This window comes from Balaenoptera physalus (genome assembly GCF_965194825.1).
Source record: "Balaenoptera physalus genome assembly, chromosome: 3".
Taxonomy (NCBI): domain Eukaryota; kingdom Metazoa; phylum Chordata; class Mammalia; order Artiodactyla; family Balaenopteridae; genus Balaenoptera; species Balaenoptera physalus.
In genome coordinates this window covers 68,584,140-68,608,692 of record NC_138890.1, presented here as the reverse complement: position 1 = coordinate 68,608,692, position 24,553 = coordinate 68,584,140, and the positions used below count along the sequence as shown (strand labels likewise).

Below are 24,553 nucleotides of genomic sequence, written 5' to 3'. Positions count from 1 at the left end.
ATTAATACTGGTATTTCCACAGTGGGCCACGTACTGATGAAATAACAGTGAGCAAAACAGACACTGTTTCTGCTTCATGGCTCTCATTCTAGTGGAGGAGATATTTAGTGAATAAATAGGTGTCTGTGATATCAGGTGATGGTAACTGCTCTAAGGAAAAAGAAAGTAGAAAAAAGAGGAGGAGAAATGGGGATATGAAGGGTGTACAGGAAACACCTCTGATGAAGTGATATTTAAGCTAAGATTTAAGGAAGTAAGGCACATGCTTATGTAGAAGGACTTGCGAGTAGAAGAGTTCTGGAAGTGCAAGGGTTGTATGTGTACGAGGAATGTCAAAGAGGGCAGAGTGGCTGTGAGCCAGGGCTACAGTGGTGGGAAATGAGGTCAGAGATAGTTAAGGGCCAGGTCATGTATGGCCTTCCAGGCTGGGGAAAGACTGATTTTTACACTTTGTGAAATGGGAAATCATTGAATGGTTTTGTTCTTTCAAGTGAAGAACATATCCTTTTCCCAGTAGTTTGAATGTTGAATGTTACTGTATGCCCAGACTGAGAGTTAGCACTGCCTGACCAGACTGCATCCTGTAGGCCAGTGAGTTACCTTCTCCTTCCTACACTCTCAGCCAATGAGTCCTCCTCAGCAGTCTGCAATCATGTGTGTAGTGTGTTCTGCAATAAGACTGTTGATTTCCTGCAGTGACTTTTCTTCATCTTTGTTGTTGTTCTGATGTGCAGTTCTAATCCATAATAGTAGGGGTGTGTGTCTTTAAGTGATGATGTGGTAACTGCCATATAAAAAAACAAAGGAAGGGCACTGTGCTCCATGTTTTAGAGAGTCTAAGGTTTCTTCGAGGGAAATGGGTGAAGAATTGGAAGGGGATGGAATGGGTCAGTGGACAGGGGTTGCTAGAAGACCTTAGACCTTAGACATGAAAAGCATGAAAGCTATTACTGCAGCCTGAGAGTATGAACCAACAGTTCTATGAAAGGTGGCTAGAGGAAACTCTAGGTGAAGGCATTCTATAATTTCAGGGGATTTATGTCAAACAAGAGTGTTTGCTCAAGTGTGGTGCATTTCCATCAGTACCATGCGATAAGGACCTCAGATGGCATAGATTCATGTAGAACTTCCTTTTTTAGGAATCACATTTCCACACACCCTAAATGAGGTGTGAGTATGATAGATACGTTGTCATTTTTCCTTTTTCTGGAACGTAAATGTGCATGCTCTTGATTTGTTTAATTACACAGAAAAACACATTATGTAACCACAATCATCTCAAAACATTTAGCAGATGAATTTATGTAATAGAAATAGAAAATTACCCTTATCAGTGGAGAAATGAAAAATATCCCTACTTTGTAGAAAGGCAGTGTAGAGGACTGATTCAAATGTCTTAACTGTATTGCTAAACCTAGAAATTACCAAGCTTATCTTATTCACTGGAACTGCCTGTCCTGCCTCAGGAGTGGCTACTGGATTTCTTCATAGAGACAGTAAGCTGCTTATACCTGAGGAGAAAGTTTCAATTTGTATACATGAGCTTGAAGACAAACTAGAAAGGCTCTTGGCATAAGGATTTTGGTGTTCCTACCCTGTTTTGTGCTGATAGCACAGTCAGGAAATGCTGGTAAGTTAGTGTCCACAGCATTCCGTATGAGTTCAAGCTGGGGGAGGGGGTGAGATGGTAGTAGAAAGCCATTTATCTTCAGAAACTAGAATGCTTTTATAAGTTTGTAAATGTCAGAGAAGAAATTGTTTTCTTTAATGCTTTTATTAAATTGATCTTTATTCAGTTTAGATTGGAGTTTTTTTTAATATATACGTCAAAGTTAAAACAAGCTATTTCTTAGCAAGCCACGTGGTGGCTGCCATTTATAGTTACTTAAAAAGTGACATCAGCAAAAATAATAATTCAAAAGTAGACAGTTGTATACTGAACCTCATACACTCAGCTTCAACAATATCAGTTCTTATCTGATCTTGTTCATCTCAGTGCATCTACTTTGCTCTTTTCTGTATTATTTTGAAGCCAAATTCCAAGCATTATTTCATTTTATACATAAACATGGCAGTATTTATCTCTAAGAGATAATGATTCATATTTAACATAACCACAATACCATTATCATACCAAAAAAGTACTTTAAAAGTTTGTTTTATATATAAATGTACTATATAATAAATAGTTATGAAACATATTATGAAGCAAATATTACCCAAGTTAAGACATGGAGCAATGCCAACACCCCAGAAGCCCCCTAGCATTCTTTTCATTTACATCCCTGCTCCAACACCTGGAGGAGCCACTGCCCTGCTTTTTTATGGTGATCACTTCCTTATTGTGTTTTATGATTTTGCCATTTGTATATGCCCTGGAGCAGTATTACCTGCTCAGGTTAATTTACCTGTTTTAACTTTGAGTGGAGTTCCAGTGGATATAATTGTGTTTTCTTCTTTAATTCAATGCTAAATTTATAAGATTAATCCGTATTGAGGCAGGTAACTGAACTTCATTTCCACTTTTCTTGAACGTTTTGTTGTATGACTACACCAGGTACATCCATATAGTCCTTTTGAAATTCTGAGTTGTTCCCAGTATGGGACTATTACGAATGATGCTCTTTCGTGCCTTTGTGTATGTGTTGCCCGGTGAACACATGCTTGAGGTTCTCTAGGGTATATACCTAGGAGTGAAATGATTGGTTCTAAAGGCTAAGGACATTAGCTTTTACCATGCAAGACAACATTGTTTTAAATTTGGTGTTACCAGTTTGTGTTCCTAACAGCAGTTTGAGTTACCAACCGTTGTTATATAGCCTCATCAAATGCATGATGTTTTCAGACTCAGTTTTTATCAGTCTGAGAGGAAATGTTTACCCTTGCTTTATCTTGCATTTTAATTTAATGAGAGTGAAAAGTAACCTGATTTTTTTAAAATTCTAGGTTGTGAGCTTCAGGATTGTACACAAGTCAGAGATTTCTTGAAATAAAGTTCTCCAATTCAGCTCCTCCACACTTTCGTTCATCAGCGCATTCCATTTGTATTATACCATAAGACGAGTTCTTTGAGAGTACAGAAAAACATATTTAGATAAATTGAAGCCCATGAAGTTAAGACATTATACTATAGCAGCTTTCATTCTTGTATTTAGTTTCAAGTATGATTAAGCATTAATCTAATTCAGTGCTTTCTGTTTACTCTGTTTCTAGTAACTAATATAGAGATAAATGCATTCAGAAGCCACCAGGCATCTATGTCATCCTATACACAAAATATGAGTAGAACTTAATTTAAGAAAAGATGAAAAGTAAAAATAGAAGGTCTAGTATTTTCCTCTCACATTCCAGCAGATCATTTTGAACACCCCCCAGGTGAGCATTTCCCACATTGGAGACCATTGAATACAGAACAAGTCAGAGCATGGAGCTCTGGAGTTGAGAAACAGGGTTATCTTATCTTTATTGTGATAAAAATAATTACCACTGGAAAAAAAGGGAAAGAAACGCAGGGAAAATTGTTTTTGATGAGCAGGAAGAGAAAAAAACATTGTGGTCAAATAGTTTTTAAAAATATATATTTATATGGCAGATAAGTCCTAACTTAATTTTTTTTTCTATATGCTCATTAGAAAATACTGTCTATATCTTCCTAAAGAAAATGTTCCTCATTTATGAGGTCATGTTAAGTAGCCAATGTGAGCTCCTATTAACTGACAGCTTACGTGAATCCTGAAACATTTCTTAAAAGAGCTTTTGTTTTCAAGTCATCTCACCTACACATCTGGGAGATTGTTATGTTTATTTAGAAAACACTTTCTTCATTTACATGTTCTGTTATTTGTGTAAATGATGTGAAAGTCTGCATCTTTTCATAAGGCATTGAATTCTTAAAATGGCTAAAATTAACGTGCTTCTGAAATACCAATAGCATGAACCTTTGCATTGTTTTGTTTTACTGATTATTGGGTTTTATAAACATAGAAACAGCAAGGATAAAGAGGATTAAGCCTTTATTTGTCCAGAGTTAGTGGTTTGGGTCCTGATTCTCACATGGCCTTGGTATATACAAATAGGAGGGAAAGTTAAGGATCTCCATTTTATTATTTTAAAAATCAGAAGGCAAAAGAAAGAAAGGAAATCAGTACCAGGCAGGTAAAGTCTAGTTAATAAACTATTCACGGTTGTAGAAGAATAAAATGTTTATGTAAACTTTATGTAATCCGTGATTAAAAAGCAGTTAGAATTTGGATAATTTCTGGGGCCTAATACTATAGTAGTATTTTAATAATTATGAAGTCAATACTATATAGGACATTTTTACAAGCACTTCAGAGTCTGTTCATCTGTGATATAAACACATGATAAAAACCATTCTGTTCTTCCATCTTTCTCTGCCTTAAACATGTTTATAATGGGTAGAAAATATTACAGATCAATTTTGTTAGCTCGCATATGCAAGACAGATTCTAAGATCTCAGCTCTGTCTCCTTTAAGTACTGAGTAAAGCTTGGTCTCTTATCACATCTGTACATAGTAAAAATTCTTCTGATTTTTTAGATATTTCTAGTGCTCATGTTCCAATTACTTTTGTAGATTGACCTTTCTTTTAGTTCCTTGAAGAGCTATTTTTTATGCTTATACTCCTTTATTTTAGCAGGTGAGACATCATTTGTTCTGCTTTGTTTTGGTTTGTCATTTGTTAGCTGTTTTCATTTGTGAACTGAAAATAATTTTCATACAATCATAAAATTATAGTCTTAAAGGCATCTAAGCAAACATCTAGTCAGATGCATCACTCACACACAGACTTGGAAACTATTAAGAAGTGAACTAGTAAACTAAGTTAAGGCTAGTAAGTTAATGGCAAAGCCTTGGCATTTTAAGACTAGTTTTCTCTAGTATGTGTTTCAATAAATTTTACCCAAATGGACATGTATACACACATTGGATATGCAATTGAATTATAGGACTATGCAAAAATACATCACTAGTTTTGATAAGTTATGGTGAAACCAGCAGTGTTTCAACATTTTAAAAGGTTCTTGGGAATTCCCTGGCGGTCTAGTGGTTAGAACTCGGCGCCTTCACCGCTCAGGGAACTAAGATCCTACAAGCTGCGAGGCACAGCCAAATTAAAAAAAAAAATTCTTGCCAGTAAATGTTAATTATTATCTGCCATTTTTACAGATCTTAGTTTGAATGCTTTCATACATATTAACTTAATGATATAAATGCCTGCCATTCTAACACACACACACACACACACACACACACACACACACACACCCATCACTCTGTTTTTTGTGGTTTTGATTTTGGTTTTGTTTTATTTGTTCTTGGAGTGTCTACCTGAGTAGCAGTTGGGTGATGTCCTCACTGGAATCTTAACATGCACAAATCCTTCTGCATGTCTCCGTTATGCACATATGCATGGATTCAAAAATCATTAAGATACTGGAAATAGTATTAGCTGTCAGTCATGCATATAGGATAAGTAAACAGAATCTCCCATACATTAAATAAAGAAGTTACTAGATGTCATTTCTCACTGACCTTAAGAACAGATAAAGTATGTATAGCTGATTCACTTTGTTATAAAGCAGAAACTAACACCATTGTAAAGCAATTATACTCCAATAAAGATGTTAAAAAAAAAAAGCAGATAAAATTACTAAGAAACATAAGACAAGTGTGCTTTCAGTAGCGCTTAGCTGTCGGAAATTGATCTCATTTTTATGAGCCCCAAAGTTATGGGTAGTTACGAAAAACCAAACAAGTTTTTCCCTTTTTTCCACCCTCTTCATAGGAGATCTGGTTTTCTGTGAGCTTAAGAGTTGTTCAAATAAGGGTTTGAATTGCAATCCCAATGCTTATGTACTATGTGACTTTGAGCAGATCAATTAAACCTCTGCAAATAGGAATAATGACACCTATCTAATAGACTTAAATATATTAAAGTAGATAATAAAGTATATTAAATAAGGTAATTTATGTTAAGCCCTTAGCATAGTGCCTGGCACGCAGTAAGTGCTCTTATGAATGTTTAGTTGACAAATTGCAGTTTCCTCTCATTTTAAATAATGGTTGATTTTATTTTGTTTTGTTGTGTTTTAAATCTCCGTTGGTTATTTTCAAGCACATTCTATTTGAAATGAACTGGACCTTCAAAGCTTGAAAAATTGGTCTCTTACCAGAAGTATTTTGATTTGGTTTGGTTTGGTTTTCAGTTACCAGGAAGAGAGATCCAGGTGTGTAACATAGAGAGGATGTTGGACTGAGCACACACGTACAGTCTCCTCCCTCCTGAAACCCCACTTTGCATGACATTAAAGGAGTTTAAAAAACAAAAAGGGGTAAAACCCACAAAGGAGAAGAATGCAGAGAAAACATAAGCATGGATGAAAGGTAATAAAACACAGATGATAGATTTGTAATTTGCAGAACATAGCCACACCCAGTTGCCTGCACAGGGGGATACTGACCAGAAGCAAACCAGAGTCTTAACTGCGTTGCTCTTGGAAGGCCTGCAACTAGGCTTGAATTGCTCAGGCTGGCCTGCAGCAGATCGTTCTCTAGAGAGCTGACCGGCTCTGCAGAGACCTGGTGATTTCTGTGGTTGTGGGCTCCCCAAGGAAAAAGCCAGTTTCACCATCTTCTCACCTGTCCTTGAACCCACCATTCAGCATGCCTGGCCCATGTGTACTAAGCCTCATTTGGACGGTCGGTGATCATCAGGCATGAGGAAAGCTAAAAGAAATTAACCGAATGAAAGAACTCAGAGGAAATAGATGATACAGGGAATAGAAAAGAACTAAAATAAAGCAATAAAAACTGTCACTATTCCTCAGATGATTAAGATATTGGACCCATTAAATAAGAACAGTGTGCCTACACAGGAAGGGAGACAGAAAGAACAAATTGAGAAGAAGAAATAGTGTTTGGAAATGATATAGCTGAGATACAGAAGTCCGGTGGAAGGGCTGGAAGATAAATCTGTAAACAAAGTAAAACAAAGAAATAGTAAAAACAAAGATACAGAGAGATGGCAAGTAGAAGGGGAAAGCTAAGAAAATTAGATGATCAATCCTGAAGGTTCAAAATCCGCCTAATTAGAGTTTCACAAAGTAGAAGAAAGAGGCATTGGAGGAGAATAAATTATCAAAGTGTTTGCCAAAAAGTTAGGGGTTTTTGTAACATCTTACAGAAAAACCCAAACAAACTTTTTGGACAACCCAATAATAATACAGGAACATTTCCCTGAACTAAAAAACAGCGTTAAGTGTTTTGGTTGAAGGCCAGTTGAGTGAAAAATACCCATTCCATTTAGTGACATTTCAGACTATATGGATTAGTTGTTTAGCTGTTTAACCAGTTGTACCGGCAAGAAATTTGTGGATGGTGTTGAAACAATTAACGTTAGTTTCATAGGAAATCAAGCAAACAAAAAGAAGCAATTCAACACAAAACGTAATACAAGAAAAATTAACTGTAGAACATTGCTTGGCTTGATTGTGAACAATATTTACAAAAAGTTAATATAAGCATTTGATTTTTCTCTTTCTATTTTATGTATTAAATGTTTGGGGGAATTACGTAACTCTTTTTGAAACACAAGGGTATCTATTTTAGAATAACTGTATATATGGTGGTGTAAAGGAAAGACAGTGGACAAGGAAGACTCCCAGACCTGCTTTAGTTAGCTGTGGGACCTTGGCAAGTAATATGCTTTCCCTAGGTACATTAGTGTCCTGTGGCTGCCAGTGACAGATTATCCAAGTTTAGTGGCTTAAACAACACAAATTTATTGTCTTTAGTTCCAGAGGTGAGAGGTCCAATTTAGGTCTCACTGCAATAATATCAGTGTAGACCATTGTATTATACCACATTTTCTTTGTTCAGTATACAGTGATTTCCTGAAGTTAGCTCTACTATACACACACATATGCATGTATATACAGGGTACAGAAACAATCTCAAGTGGACGTGTGGTAGCAGAAATCTCTAGTGTGAAGGGTTTAACATGCAAAAGCATTGAAAAATATATCATTAGTACTTAGAGAAGCTATTTCAGGTTAGTTTTAAGCCTATTTTGTATTTCAGTTTTCATACTTGCAATGTGTGACTTAAACAAGATACTGACTTTAAATAGAAAGAGAAAAGGAAATCCCTGTGTTCGCTTCAGGTTTCTCGCTGAGAGATGAGAACGGCTAGTTCCTTCAGTTTTGCATTTGGCAATTTTGCCCTTGAACAGATCACTATAAACTTGCTTAGAGATTCCTTATAAAAAACAAATGTTGGGGCCTCCTGTGAACTTCTCATCTGTTACCAACTTTGAAACTTATACTAAGTGGGAAAAGGCTACTTATCTACTAAACTCTAAAGGGCAAAATAAAGACAGCACTGCACTTAGGATTGAATTTTAAGTGTGTTACCAGCAACCCACCTATTTATAAATATTTCCAGTATGAAATGCCTTGCCTTTCTGTACTTTGACTTAGATCTAAGTCCCTGCTTGTAACTCTACTTGGGTGTTTGGATTTCTCTGTGGTGATCTATGATGTGGCTCTCATCTTTTATAGAATTGCCTCCTTATGTAATCCTTTTCACCTGAGAGCCACTGCTGGCATTCCAGTGAGTGCACCACACTCTAGAAACCAGAGAAGTAGAATTATCACTTATTGTTCCCAGAGTGTATCTTCATACAGTACAAGTTGGCATACTGAAAAGGTTTATTATTTTCTGAAGTTTGACCTAAATATGAGAATTTGGAATCCAAAGTAGGCTACTCAGTTATTGAAGGGCAGATTTTTTTTTCTTAGATCTTTGCAGTCTACTCCTTGTTTCTCTTCCATTTGTCTTACTATTCAATGATTAATATTAATCCTGACATATTAATCATAGATTTTTGGTTAAAATCTTAGAAACCAGACTTCCATAGGTGGTATTATCAACTCATATTACTACCCATGGGAAAGCTGGATCTGGCTTCTTAAACATCTGTATCCAGGACCTGGGACACTGTTAAGATTCTCAACTCTGTCTCTTTCTTGATTCTTTGCACTTTCTGACTAGAGGTGGGTGTTTTTTCCATGATTGACCTCAGCTCCAGGTTCATCATCTCAGTTTAACCACCATGAGGAAGAAAGGACATCTCCCTTAGTCCTTCCCAGGGAAGGATTCTGGGCCCAGTTTGTGTCATGTGCACACCCCATGGTCAGGGTTGTCGACTACTGTGGTTAGCAACCGATCAAAATCATATGGTCGGGGTCAGGAAGAGGTGATTTCCCCAAAGGAAAGGCAGTGGGTTGCTGCTTCTAGAACAAAATATGTAGAAAGAAATGGTGTATGTCCACAATAAAGATTTATGCCTATTTATACAGAAGGATAGAAATAAAATGTCACTTAGCCTGAATATCTATTGACTACTCTGGTAAAAATGTTATAAAGCTGCTTCAAATCCTTTAAGAACAATTTAAAAAGATTACTTGTTGTCGGTCTAGAATATCCTAAGCTACTGTTTAGGTGTTAAAAAAAAAAAAAAAAGTTAATCCAAATCAGTAAAATAAATAGAAAACTAAGGATATGTGAATTACACAAACCTTCACCTTTTGGGAAATGATAAGTTTTGAATGTCAGAAACTTGAATCTCTTTAGCAAATGCTGAAGTAAACATTGATAGAATAACCAAAGTGAAGGAAGGCTTAAGACTTAATGCTAGTTATATACACCTTTAGCAGAATTCCAGTGAAGCTAGGGTCTATAAGCAGTTAGCTTCAGTTATCTTTTGACTTTTGTGCCATAGTAAGTAAACTTTGTATAAAGATAATGAGCGAAAGGTAGAGGCCTCCTGTATTATGCAGTCTATTCATATGGTTTTCATCCTCCCCCCCAAATTATAAGTGCTATGTATCATTTTGAGCACTATATCGTAACTCATTAAATATTAATAGTTCATAAAATCCTCTGAATCATTTTTGTATAAAGTCATGGTAATAATATCTTTTTCCCAGTTACCTTATTATGTCTAATGGTTTTTTTTAAAGTTTTGTTGCTCTATTTTAATGTTTTGCTTACTATTTGTAGAGTATAAGATAATGTAATTTATATAATATTACCTCCAAAGTTGGTCAGACTCAGCAGTAAAGGAGTTCATGGACACAGATAGGAGATAGTGAATTTAGTAGCTCAAATCATCACTGATACCTGTAAATAGATATATGACCTCTGTGTAATCATCCTGGTATGCTTAGGATTTATCCAGTCATTACTAGAATAATACCATGACTCACACTTGTGATTTGTTATATTGAATAGAAATCTTGGTAGAGCCCAGAGGTAAGGAATGAAAATGGTGAGAAGTAGATCATATGAGGGAATGATGGACCTGAAATTTATTTCACTACCTCCAGTCTATAAGTAGGAGTAGGTTTTCCCTCCCACCTCAGTTTTATTGAGATATAATTAACATATAGCATTGTGTTAGTTTAAGGAGTACAACATAATGATCTGATATATGAATATACTGTGAAATGCTTACCACAGTAAGTTTAGTTAACTCATCACCCCATATGGTTAAAAAATTTTTTCTTCTCATGACAACTTTTAAGATTTACTCTTGGCAATAATCAAATATACAAGACTGTATTGCTAACTGTAGTCACCATGCTGTACCTTATATCCCCAGAACTTACTTATCTTATAATTGGAAGTATGTACCTTTTGATCCCCTTTACCCATTTCTACCACCTCCACCCCCTACCCCTCACCCCCTGCCTCTGGCTGCCACTAGTCTGTTCTCTGTTTCTGTGAGTTAGGTTTTTTCAGATTTCGGATAAAAGTGAGATGGTACAGTATTTGTCTTTTCTTTCTAACTTACTTCACTTAGCATAATGCCCTCCACGTTCATCAGTGTTGTCACGGATGGCAGTATTTCCATCTTTTTTTTTATGGCTGAATAAAATTCTATTGTGTATATATAGATACACACACATCTATCTGTATATGCATATATCTGTCTATATGTACTTACGTGGACACACACACACACACATCACATTCTCATTATCTATTCAGCCATTGATGGACACTTAGGTGGTTTCCATGTCTTGGCTATTGCAAATGTGCTGCAAGAACAGGAGGCTGCATGTTTCTCTGAGATAGCAATTTCATTTCCTTCGACTGTACACCCAGAAGAGGAATTGCTAGATCATATGGTAGTTCTGTTTTAAATTTTTTGATGGACCTCTGTACTGGTTTTCATAAAAACTGCACCAATTTATATTCCCACCAGCAGTGCACAAGGGTTTCCTTTTCTCCACATTCTCACCAACATTTGCTATCTCTTGTCTTTTTGATAATAGCTATTCTAACAGGTCTGAGGTGATATCTCATTTTGGTTTTGTTTTGCATTTCTCTGCTAATTAGTGATATCGAGCATCTTTTCATGTACTTGTTGGTCATCCGTATGTCATCTTTGGGAAAATACCTATTCAGTTGTACCCATTTTTAATTGGGTTGTTGTTTTGTTTTTGTTTTTAACTACTGAGTTGTTTAAGTTCTTTATATATTTTGTATATTAACTCATCAAATATATTATTTGCAAATATTTTCTCCCATTCTGTAGCTATAGGTTGCCTTTTCACTGCATTAGTTTTGCTGTGCAAAAAATTTTAATTTCATGTAGTCCAACTTACTGATTTTTGCTTTGCCTTTGCTTTTGGTATCAAATCCAAAAAATCGTTGCCAAGAGTGATATCAAGGAGCTTATCCCTGCGTTTTCTTCTAGAGTTTTTTGGCTTGAAGTCTTGCATTCAAGTCTTTAATCCATTTTGAATTGATTTTGGGGTATGGTGTAAGATTTTGGTCCAGTTGCATTCTTTTGCATGTGGCTGTTCAGTTTTCCCAACACCATTTATTGAAGAGACTATCTTTTCCATTGTTCCATTCCACCATTCAATTTCATTCTTGAATTTCAATTTGCTTATTAGTTCTAACAGTTTTTTGGTGGAGTCTTTAGGATTTTCTATATGTAATATCATGTCATCTGCAAATAGAGACCGTTTTACTTTTTCCTTCCCAGTTTGGATGCCTTTTTTTTTTTTTTTCTTGCCTGATTGCTCTGGCTAGGATTTTCAATATATTGAAAAGAAGTGGTGAGAGTGGGCATCATTGTCTTGTTTCTGATCTTAGAGGAAAAGCTTTCAGCTTATCAGCATTGAGTTCATGTTAGCTGTGGACTTGTCATATACAGGCATACCTTGGAGATATTGTGGGTCCAGTTACAGACCACCACACTAAAGCAAATATTGCAATAGAGAGTCAAGTGAATTTTATGGTTTCCCAATATATATAAAAGTTATATTAATATTATACTGTAGTCTGTTAAGTGTGCAATAGCATTATGTCTAAGGAAAAATACGTATCTTAATTAAAAAATGCTTTACTGATAAAAAAAATGCTAACTATCATTTGAGCCCTCGGCAAGTCGTGATGTTTTTGCAATAGTCATATCAAAGATCACCATAACAAGTATGATAATAGTGGAAAAAATTGAAATATTGTGAGAATTATCAAAATATGAGAGAAACACAAAGTGAGCAAATACTGTTGGCAAAATGGTGCCAATGGATTTGCTCAATACACAGTTGCCACAAACCTTCAATTTGTTAAAAAAACGCAATATCTGTGGGGTACAATAAAGCAAAGCGCAATGAAATGAGATATATCTGTGCAGTCTTTTATGTTGAGGTATGATCTCCCTGTACCCACTTTGTTGAGAGTTTTTATCAAATGGATGTTGAATTTTGCCAAATGCTTTTTCTGCTTCTTTGAGATCATGTGACTTTTATCCTTCATTTTGTTAATGTGGTATACCATCCTTCTATCTCTGTAATAAATCCCACTTGATCATGATGTATGATCCTTTTATTGTATTGTTGAATTCAATTTCTTAAGATTTTCTTGAGAATTTTTGCATCTTTGTTCATCAGGATTATTGGCCTGTAATTTCTTTCCTTTACTGACCTTGTATGGTTCTGGTATCAGGGTTATGCTGGCCTCGTAAAATGAGTTTGGAAGTGTACTCTTTGATTTTTTTGGAAGAATTTGAGAACGACTGGTATTAATTCTTCTTAAATGTTTGGTAGAATTCACCAGTGAAGCCATGTGGTCCTATAGTTTGTTGAGAGGTTTTTGATCCTGATTCAGTCTCCTTACTTGTTATTGGTCTGTTTAGATTTTCTGTTTCTTCGTGGTTTAGTCTTGGTAGGTTTGTATGTTTCTAGGAAGTTATCTGTTTCTTCTAGGTTGTCCAGTTTTTTGGCATGTAACTGTTCATAGTAGTCTTTATGATTCTTTGTATTTCTGTAGTATCACTTGTAATGTCTCCTCTTTTCTAATTTAATTTGAATTCTCTTTTTTTGGTAAGTCTAAAGGTTTTTCTATTTTATCTTTTAAAAAAGTAGCTGTCTGTTTTGTTAATCTTTTCTATTGTCTTTTAGTTTCTTTTTCATTTATTTCCACTTTGATCTTTGTTATTTTCTTCCTTCTACTAACTTTGGGTTTAGTTCGCTCCTTTTCTAATTCCTTGAGGTAAAAAGTTACATTATTTATTTGAGCTCTTTGTTGTTGCTAACGTAGTTGGTTATTGCTATGAACTTCCCTCTTAGTACTGCCTTTGCTGCATCCCATAAGATTGGTATGTAATATATCCATTTTTACTTTTCTCAAAATGTTTTTTGATTTCCCTTGTAATTTCTTCTGTGACCTATTGGTTATTTAGTAGCATGTTTTTTAAGTGGGTTTTCCACTTTTTTTCTTGTAATTGATTTCTCATTTCATACCATTGTGGTCAGAAAAGATGCTTGATATGACCTCAGTCTTTTTAAATTTATTAAGACTTAAACTGTTGCTTAACATATGATCTATCCTCCATTTTATTAAGGTCTATTTTTGGAGTTTTATTTTGTTCTTTTGTTTGGAACACGTTCCTCTGTTTCTTCATTTTCCTGGGCTCTCTGTGCTGGTTTCTGTGCATTATATAAAACAGCCACCTCTGCCAGGTGTGACATACTGGTCATGTGTAGGAGTTGAACCTTATCATTCAGCCTGGCCCAAGGTCTTGGTTGTCTCTCAAACCCTGTGATTGTCCAAAGCCACCTCTTTGTTGTTGAGGGTGTGCCAAAACCTATCAGTGTCCAAAGGGGAGGATCTCAGTCAGCACCTAGATGCAGGCCTACTGGAAGTCAGGCCCTCAGGCAGCATCTTTTAAACTATGCAAGTAGACCCCTTTCACTGAAATTCTGGGAGCTAGGTATATCTCTGTTCTCTCTGCACTGAGCTGTTGGGGGGTAGCTAGTTAAGAACTGGTTGATTGTTTTTGTGCTGTGGGACCTGTGACCTGAAGCCCTGCTGGCCAACAAAGCCAGGCAGTCAAAAAGTGTCACTCCTGGGAGGCAGCTGCAAAAGCAGTATGCTGGGTAGCCTGGAATGGGCAAGAGGAAAAACGTGGAGATGGTGCCCAGTGGCCTCCTTTCTGTTCAGTATCTTAGTCTATCTCTGTGTGTGTGCTAAATTAGAAGCTTGACCCTCAGGTAGTAGCTTTTAAAATATGCAAATAGACCGCTTCCAGGGAAAGACTAGGGGAGATAGGCATGTCTGACTACTGTCTGTGCACTGAGCCCTGGGGTGATAGCTAGTTGAGAAGTATTTCTTTGTTTGCTACAGTGAATAGGCTCTTCTTTTTGATGAAAACTATTGATTAAAAAACATTCTTTGGTGGCTTGGTTGTTGTAGAGTTGTTTGTTCTTAATGAGAAAAACCATTCAGCCTAATGGCTCTCCAAATAATTTAAAAACACACACAAAAATTGTAAAATATTATTCAGGGAGTTCAAGAGATTAACAAATGTGAATATAAAGTAGGAACGTGAGCAATAGTCAAGAGAATCCAAGTGAGAGTTTGCCAGAGTTTCGTAGATTTGAAGGGAATATTAAAACATCACACACTGCTTTTCAAGGTATTGTCAAATGTGATCCTGTATTTAAAGTGATTGGAAATATGCCTGGCATGTAGTAAGACTCTTAAGAATTACCCATTGTTTTAAAATATTCAGCTGTAAATCTTCAGCACCAGTATTTCTAAACCATTGAGCTATCATTATCACTTGGTGTCCTGTTAGCCATGAACATTCCTGGACCTGCCCCAAACCTGGTGGATTTGAAATTCTGCAAGAAGGTCAGCAGCCTGTGTTCTAACAAACCCCTGCAGTGATTCTGATATACAGTAAAGCTTGCTCTTGAGGTGTCACCCCGTATAAAAGCTAGAACAATGATGACAGTAGAACTACTCTATGGTAGATAGCATTACTGTAAAGCAGAAAAATAAAACAAGTAATTTTTTTTTTGCAGAAATTTGAAATCCACTAGAATTGACATCATATGTATATACATTTTTTTACATCTTCCATATGTAATAGGTCCTTGAGAAATATTTGGTCATAATATTGGATAAGACAAACAGTTTTTAGAGGACTGAGCTGGCATTGTTTCTTTAAAATCCTTTTATTCATTCAGCAGCCATTTATTGTCCAATGCGTCAGGCACAGCTGTGGTCATAGAAGAACTCTCAGCACGGTAGGAAAATCAAACTGTGGGCAGATAAATTATAATACAGTATTTTTAAGTGTTATAATTGAAATAATGAGCCTTGTGCCCTAAATGCTTAAACCAAGGAATACCCAGCAGCCTCAACTCAGAAGGTTATGTTTGAGCTGAGTCTTAAGGGATGAATAGGCAGTGCCACGTGGAAACGGGTTTGGGTGATGGCATTTCACGTAGTTTGTTGACATTGCAGCCATAACTATTGCTTTCATTTTTTGTGTAAGACTCACTAGGAAAATCCTTTTCCTTTACTATAAAAAAAAATCAAATCTATTTTTATGTTATTATAGCTTTTGTTAGTCATTTTTTTCCCCCCTGTTGTATGAACTGGATGGATGATAGGATGCAATTTGAAAGCAGCTCATGTACTTAGGGGAACACTGTCAGTGGCATAGTATAAAAAGTTAGTTTTTTTAAGAAATGCCCAGTGCCTAGTTATACTCTCAGTATTTCAAAAAATTAGCTTATTTCAGAGGCTCCCAAACTTCTGTGTTTGTTGCCCTTAATGCTTTGGTAATTTTTTTCATGGTGTTCCCAGGCCAAGAGAAATGCTTTACAGATTTATTTATTAACTAGTTTGGTCTAAACAACTTAGTATTTATGTTCTAAAAACTGAGTCACCGTTTGAAAAAATAATACACATATATAGAAAGAAAAAATAAATTTTTATTTCTTTCCCAAATAACCTTGATTACCTATGGGGTATGTGTGCCTATTAGGCTTTACACAACTCCTCAAACTGTAGGATCAGACTGAACACCACCAGCCTCTTCTCCAGTTCTATACTGACTTTTGTACAATACTTGGGCTTTTTACACAGCAGGCACTGAAAAACTGTGCTTTGCAAAGATATGTTGTTGAAAAGAGTGTGTTCTCTAACATTGAAATTTTGAATTATCTTGAGTTAGTTCACACAGTATTGTACGTATGTTTGTTACCGACCAGGGTTCTTGGCCTTCTTAATCAATAGAAATTGACCAGAGGCCAGACAAATTCAGGCAAGGCTTTATTGGAACCCCAGCTGTAGCGGGGAGGTGAAGGGGAACAAACAACAGGTACCCTTGCTTGCTCACTCCCTGAGGCAGGGCAAGCTTGTTCCTTATATGGCATGAAGGTAGGGGTCGGGCTGGAGGGCCGGCTTAGGTGGTTTGCCCACCCCTTAGGTGGTGTTGTGTGCAGGGGGCATGCGCAGTACCCTGCTTCTGCTCCTGACCCCCTGCTTTTTTTATAAATTAATTAACTTATTTATCTATGTATGTATGTATGTATGTATGGCTGCATTGGGTCTTTGTTTCTGCACACGGGCTTTCTCTAGTTGCGGCGAGCGGGGGCTACTGTTCACTGCGGTGCGTGGGCTTCTCATTGTGATGGCCTCTCCCGTTGCAGAGCATGGGCTCCAGGCGCGTGGGCCTCAGCAGTCGTGGCTTGTGGGCTCTAGAGCACAGGCTCAGGAGTTGTGGCGCACGGGCTTAGTTGCTCCGCGGCACGTGGGATCTTCCCGGACCAGGGATCAAACCCGTGTCCCCTGCATTGGCAGACTGCACCACCAGGGAAGTTCTGACCCCCTGCTTTTGCTCTGGGCTCTTCGAAAGAGGTGGCAGTTGGGTGTTTTGGTCTCTTTGTATCTTTTGTTCGGAATTTGCCCCAACTGGGCATGCAGGCAGTTATTTTTAGTCCCATACAGTTTCTTTGTATTCTGTTGCTTGAGAAGAGGTGTGTCCAGGTGCAAGCACTGCAGCAAAGGGGCCCAGGTCCCAGTCTACTTCATGTTGAGTATCATTGTGTTTCCCTCAAATTGAAAATACCACATGGGGTCCCTTGATGTTTGCCAGCTACTTGACACAGTCTGGGAATCGTGGGTTTATTTGATATATTCATAAGTAGGGGATGTGGTTTTATACTCTTTCAGCTTTCTGTCTCCAGGTCACAAAGTTAAGTCAGTAGTATATCACTCTCTTTCAACCTTTCAAATACTTAGTCCACATTGGCATAAGTGATTGCTGTCTTGCAGCCCGAAAGCACTAGCTTTTTCCCCCTGCTCCGGATGGCAGACCATTTTGTTCTTTATTTACATTTTACCGCCATTTCTACAAGGACCTGAGGCTGTTCCACCTGTGCTTTTACTTTAGGCCTCCTGTTACCCTGTGGGATCTGGCCTTAAATTGCTCCTCGGTGGCATGTGTTTGCACACGAAGCTGCCCAGAGAAAGTCTTAGAGGAAGTTTCAACTTTTAAGTGATTAAGTAATCACTGTTTTCCTAGAAGCTGTATTTGATCAATATTGTAGAAATGTGAGGGAGATGGAACATTTATATTGCTACAAAAAAATGTTTAAAAAGTTAAGCCTTAAAAACAATGTGACTGTAATGTTTATATATTCATAAATGTATTCATTTAAAAAACGTGTGTTGATGAATTGCTTTGTGCTATGTATGGCGCTGGTCCTTGTGAGCTAACATTTTATATGCCCTCTCCATATAGGAGCACATGTGCCATCCAGTGGACAGTTTCAGTTTGGTGCGAGATGTAAATTTTACTTTGGTGGAGGTGAACACAAGGTTCTCTGGGAGCAGAGAGGAGGAGCATCTAACCTCAGAGCAGAGGGTATGAGGCCTGAGTTAGTCAAGGAACAGTAGGAAGGATCCTTTCAGGTCAAGGGCAGAGAAGTGAGAGAGAGCGAGATCATAGCATATTTAGGGAATTTCAAGTAGCAGATGAAAGCTTAGAATGCAAGAAAGTATTAAAAGAGGAGGCTAGAGAGAGAAACAGGATTTCATAGGCTTTGGGATTTTGAATTTAGCCTGCAAGTTTTGGAAAGCTGTTGAGGGATTTTAAAGTGGTGAGTAACATCAGCTTTGTACTTTAGAAAGGTATATCTAAATCCAGGGCAAAGAATATTGGGAGGGGAAGGAATGTTGTAAAGCTGGAAGCAAATTAGTTAGGAGGCTACTACAGTGATGTAGGTGGAAGGCGGTAGGGACTGCAAGTATGGCTGTGGCAGTGACATGGGGATGGAGAGAGTGAAAGGGTAGAATCCACAGGATGTGATGCTGATGTGATGTGATAGTATGAGGAAGGAGGAGGAGTGAGGGGCAGTCCTCAAACCTGGCTTGAAGTACTGGTGGAAGTGTTGTTCACCAAAATGGGGCACGAAGAGAAAGAATAGATTACAGAAATAAGATTATATGTTCAGCTGTGGACGTAGGAAATTTGAGTATCCTCTCAACATTCACATGGACATGTCCGGTAAGCAGTTGGATGTGTAGTCTAATGCCCAGAAAAGAGAAAGTAGACTTACTAGTCATCAGCATAGAGTTAATAAGGTGAAGACATGGGAGAGGAAAGAAAGGGGACCTAGGATGTATTGGAGAAGGCCACCATACACGAGATACACAGAAGCAGAGGGATGGAGGTGGTAGCCAGATATGAGTGTGAAACCAGAGAAGAGGGATCTTTTGGAAGAATAATCTCAGAATAATCCTTTCTGTAAATTTTACATTCCAGATTTTTAAAATAAATGTTTGCCTAGTAATTTTTATTTTCAAAGAAGGAACATGTGATGTGAGTGCATGAATGAAGCATATAAAGAGCAGTGTTAAACTAAACGGATACTGTAGCTAGCCTTACACTGATGAGGTAGCTCTGCAGTGTATTTCTGAAAAACTTCACATATATCTTCTATAGTTTGGGGAGGAAGACAGGAAGTGGGTAGAGAATTTTAGAATTGTATAGCATCCGAAAGAATGAGGACAAGATTACATTCTGATGGAAATCAGACATGAAAGTAAATGTTTATTCATATTTGTGTCACAGCATTTTTACTAGTACACAGTGCATAAGTTTTTATGTAAAGTTGTAAGACTAGGAGGAAAATAAATGAATTAGCATATCTTTTTTAAAACTTATTTTTAAAAACTTATTAGGGAAAGAAGAGGACCCCCTCCCACCTTGGCCCGCCACCTGCCCGTGTGTGTAGTCCCCAGCTTCAGTAGTTATTGATGGGGGGACCATCTTGTTTCACCTGTTAACCGCCCCTCCACTGGATAATTAAAAGCAAATTCTGGATATCACATTTCATTGAACAAGTTTTTAGTATGTAACTCTAAGATTTTAAACAGCTGCAGTGAGGCATAATTTGACATACATTAAATGGGAAGAGACATTTTCCCTAATCCCCTTCACTGTAATACAACTGCTCGTTTTTGTGTACCTCTCTAGTCTTTGGCCTTATGCAGAATAACAGTTAATATTTTAAGGATGGCAAGAATTATTCAGATGGTGGACAGTTTTAGTAAAGTTCCCTATAAGGAATCAAGAAGAATAAAGTATGTTTCCAGGAAAAACTGTGACTGTGCTACTGACAGCAGTTACTACGTATCAGAGTGGAGTGCACCGTTTCCTGTTTTTCTCTGCAGAGGCCTGACTCTGGAATTCCCCTTGTTTGCCCGCGATTTAAATCTCGTCTGTACCCTGTGCTCTCAGTACAGCACACCAGAAAAGTGGGCTGTTCTTTAAATGTCTACCTTGTGTCTGAAAAATATTACCTTTTTGTATCTTAAAATATTTAATTATACTTAGAATCCAGGTTTTTGATTAAGAAAGTTATAACAGAAGTCTAAAGAAGACCTCGGCCTGTGTCTGGATCCTGTCTCTCTTACCTTCTCTGGAAGGCTTGTAATATTGATAATCTTTATTTTTCTTTACCTTCTGTCTCTGTCTTTTCTGATTTGCCTCATCAGAAATTAAGCATAGTCAAGTCTTTCTCATCTTTAAGGGAAAAAATTCAATCTGTCCTCATTTCCTCTTCTCCCTTGAGCTACAGCTGTCTGTCTTCTCCTGTTCAGAGGCCAGACTTTGTCCCCGTGTCTGTGTTGGAGTTCTCCGTTTCCCCGCCTCCTGGATGCCCCTCCCTCCCCCGCTGATGTCTGGAGCTCCTGTCACTGTGCTGGCACAGCATCACCAAGGTGCTCACTTCATGCTGCTGAATCCAGGAAACATGTTTCTCTTCACCTGACTTCCCACCAGCTTGCAGATTATTGCCTAACCCCTCCTTCACACTTTGAAGGAGTCACATCTGACTTTCCTCCTAACTTTTAGGCTGTTCCTTTTTGGCCTCCTTTAATGGCTTGTTTTCCTGACCAACCTTATATAGAGTTCCTCTGTGCACTTTTTTTTTTTTTTTAATTTTATTTATTTATTTTTGGCTGTGTTGGGTCTTCGTTTCTGTGTGAGGGCTTTCTCTAGTTGCGGCAAGTGGGGGCCACTCTTCATCGCGGTGCGCGGGCCTCTCACTATGGTGACCTCTCTTGTTGCGGAGCACAGGCTCCAGACGCGCAGGCTCAGCAGTTGTGGCTCACGGGCCTAGTTGCTCCGCGGCATATGGGATCTTCCCAGACCAGGGCTCGAACCCGTGTCCCCTGCATTGGCAGGCAGATTCTCAACCACTGCACCACCAGGGAAGCCCCTCTGTGCACTTTTCTTCCTAGGAAGTCTCATTAACTCGGACAGCTTTATTCTGGTGACTCTCAATTTCCTATCTCTAGTTTAGCCCTTTTCAGAATCCTATATCTGTGTATTCAACTTGCCCTCTTGATAACCTCACTTGAATGTCTCATAGATGTCTCAAATTCGGTGTGTCTTAAACAGAATCTTTCATCTTCTTCCTAAAGACTGACCCTCTTCCAGTATTATCTAATCCAGTAAATCCAGTACACTCTATTCAGATCTGAAATCTGTGCATCTTTCTTAAGTGTTACCTCTCAATTCTCAAATCCAGTCAACAACCAGATGCTTTTGATTTTACCCACTGAACACAGCTTGAATCTGTACACATTCCATTTATGCTGCTGTTAGTTGAATGCAAGTAATCTCCTTTCACCAACATTACTATAATAACTTTTCTTTTGGACCCCTCCAACCTGCTTTCCATCTGTAGCTATTATGCCTTTTACAACCATTTTGATCATGTTATTCCCCTGCTTTAAAAGTTGTGCTCCTTCTAGCCTCAAAGAAGGAAAGACAGAAAACTTCTACTTTTTTACCCTACAATCAAGGTTAGAGTAGGTGGCATGAAGAACCCTTTCAGTACTAAAGGAAAAGTCTCATTCCCAACTCAGTAAAGTTCAAGTTGAAAAGTAATCATTATTTCCAGATTATAAATTAATTTCCTAACACAATTGAGATGACAGAAGGAAGTCGGTGTCTTCCTGTCCTTTGCTTCTCACTGGGAGAGTAGTCTCTTCTGAACCAGTTTAGTTGTCTCCTTTTGAACATCCTCCCTCATTATTCAGTGTTATATTATGTTTATAAGTGTATATTAATACGCCTCTTTCAGAAGCATATCGACCTACAAGCATATCCATTCGTTAATCTTTCAAGAAACATTTCTGGGTGAGATGGCTGGTGGCCTGAGTGCTGCATGGTGACTCCTCTCTTCCAACATCTTCCTGCAATAATTCAACTGTTAGAATAAATCCCTTAATGTGGATTCGTGGGCCAGGTGTAGCCATCTGCTAAGCCCCAGACACACCCTTCCAGAGGAAATGATGTGGATTCAGAACTGTTAGAAGTCCTGTGTGTTCACAGGGCAAGGGACGATCTGGAAGTAGATCCAGTGGCCTGGAAGTAGATCTTATTCTCTGAAATAGGCCAGTCCATCACCTGCTTAAGCAGACCCTCTGGCTGAGCCAGGTGGCACCATCTGTACCTCGGGAGCTGTTGCCCCCGCAAGCTAGCCTCACAAGGCCTTCGGGGACGTCTGCAGTCCAGCAGACGCCATGAGACCATGGAACATAACTGCCATCCTTTGTCTTCATCTGTAGACGTCTACCCTTTTCTGCTCAGTCTGGGGTGTGCCAAGACCCTGGAAAGCTCCTTCTCCTTCAGTACATCAGGGGGTGTACTGTGGAAGAAACCCCAACAATTTGTCCTACTCAGGTGTCAAGAAAATTCATGTCCTCTGCTGGTGAAGATGCACTTGGATGTGCTTTGAGAAACATAGTTTTCTAACAAGACAAATTTAATGGTAATGTAACAGTATGTTACCAAGAAGAAAACGGGCACAGAACTACTGTTAGCATCGTCTTTTCCCTACCTTAATCCTAGAAAAGAGAAGGTAGCATTGCTTCTCAAGGCTCATTTAGGGACTTGGGCTGTATCATCTCAGATGAGAATAGTATGAAGGGAAGTATGTTGAATGGGGTGGGTAGAAATAGACAAACTCAAGAGTCTGGGGAAAAAAATGGGAAACAGGGTGGAAGAGACTATCCTGCATTGGTGGCACTTGGCCTCCCACATCAAAGGGTGGCTGTGGGTGACAAGTCTGTGGTTAGGGGCAGGGAATCTGTGTGAGCCTCCTTAAGTAGCACCATGTAAGGGAAAGAGAGCAGGAAATTGGCGTGTTGTGCTAAGAAACAGAAAATTGAAGAGCATAGACAAAGGATCTAGACCCTTCCTTGGCGTACTGACACCATTTTAACCTGAAATTTTTATACAACACTATGGGACACTGCCCCAAAGGACGGATTGAATTTCTTAACCCTTCAAAAAGGAGCTTGAAGTAACTAAATTTGGAGGAGTACAGGAATGAATATTTTACTCCCGGGTGTTATAGACTATAATTCATTCAGTCAAGCGTCTTTGATAGGAAAAAAAGGAAAACATGTAATACAGATTCTCAGAGAGATTAAAAATATTGCGTAGCAAAGAGCTTCCAAAACATAATCATAATTGGAGAAAAATAATAATGTATCTACCACTGGAAAAAAAGTTACTGATCTAGAGCTGGGGTCAGCAAACCAGAACTTATGGGCCATTATGTCACCTGCCACCCTTTTTTGTGCATAAATGTTTACTGGAACACAGCTATACTCATTTGTTCTCCCATTGTCTGTGGCTGCTTACACACTGTGATGACAGAGTGGAGCCAGAGCTTTGACAGAGACTGTATGGCCTGCAGGCTTAAAATATTTCCTCTCTGGACTGTACGAAAACAGTTGTGATTCCTAAAGAGGATCAAGTGGCATTATTTTCTAATTCAGTGAAACTATAAAGAGGAAACAAATAATGGAAGAAACTAGGAAGATTATACACACACTATACACACACACATGCATACACACAGACACACACACGCTCTCCCTCCCTCCGTCCCCTCCCCCCCACCCCCCTTAGACACACAAAGACACATTCAGATGTCCACATAACAGAAGCTCTGGAAATAGCAAAAAAGAACACAAGGAGCAATATCAAAGAAATAATACAAGAAAACTTTACTAAGCTATAGTAAAACCCGTGTTCAGATAGAGAGGGACCTCCATATGCCATACAGAACACTGGAAGGGAAAACCAACAAACTTGGAGATAGTCCAGAGTCACTGTTCAACTCTGAGGATGAACATAAATAATACTTCAAGGGAAAACAACAGGCTTCTTTTGGGATTCTAATCTGTGGCAATAAAAGCTAGAGGGCAGTAAAACAATATATACTAGCTTCTAAAATTAATGTATGAACTCTCCACTTTTGTGGCTTTGTAGAAAATCATGTTCTAATCCTGAGGAGCTGTCACCTGGGTCTGTCTGGATAAGTTTTTAGGATTTATCAGGAGCATAGCAACATTTCAGTAGATGGAGACATAAAATACTATGTTCAGAGGCAACCTAACCTAATCCAACAACTTTGTAACTTGCCTTAGTTTTGATGCAGATGGCAATTTCAGGAGAAGTATTCTGTTGAAAGGGAAGAAAATGGGGATACGCAGAGATGGTATTAGGACAGTAAGCCAGCTGTGCCTGTGGCCCCTCTCAGTTGATCACAGTATCTAAGGAGCCATGGAACACTCGGGTCTGATGATAACCTTCTTCTGTGGAAAAATCTCGGATGGTCAGTTTAAC

General features: G+C 38.2%; 1 protein-coding gene across 2 annotated transcripts in view; it reads left to right on the top strand.

Moving 5' to 3' along the window:
- Window positions 1-24,553, top strand: part of CDC42SE2 (CDC42 small effector 2) — a 53,533-nt gene that overhangs the window by 5,531 nt on the left and 23,449 nt on the right. The gene's annotated exons all lie outside the window — the stretch shown is intronic.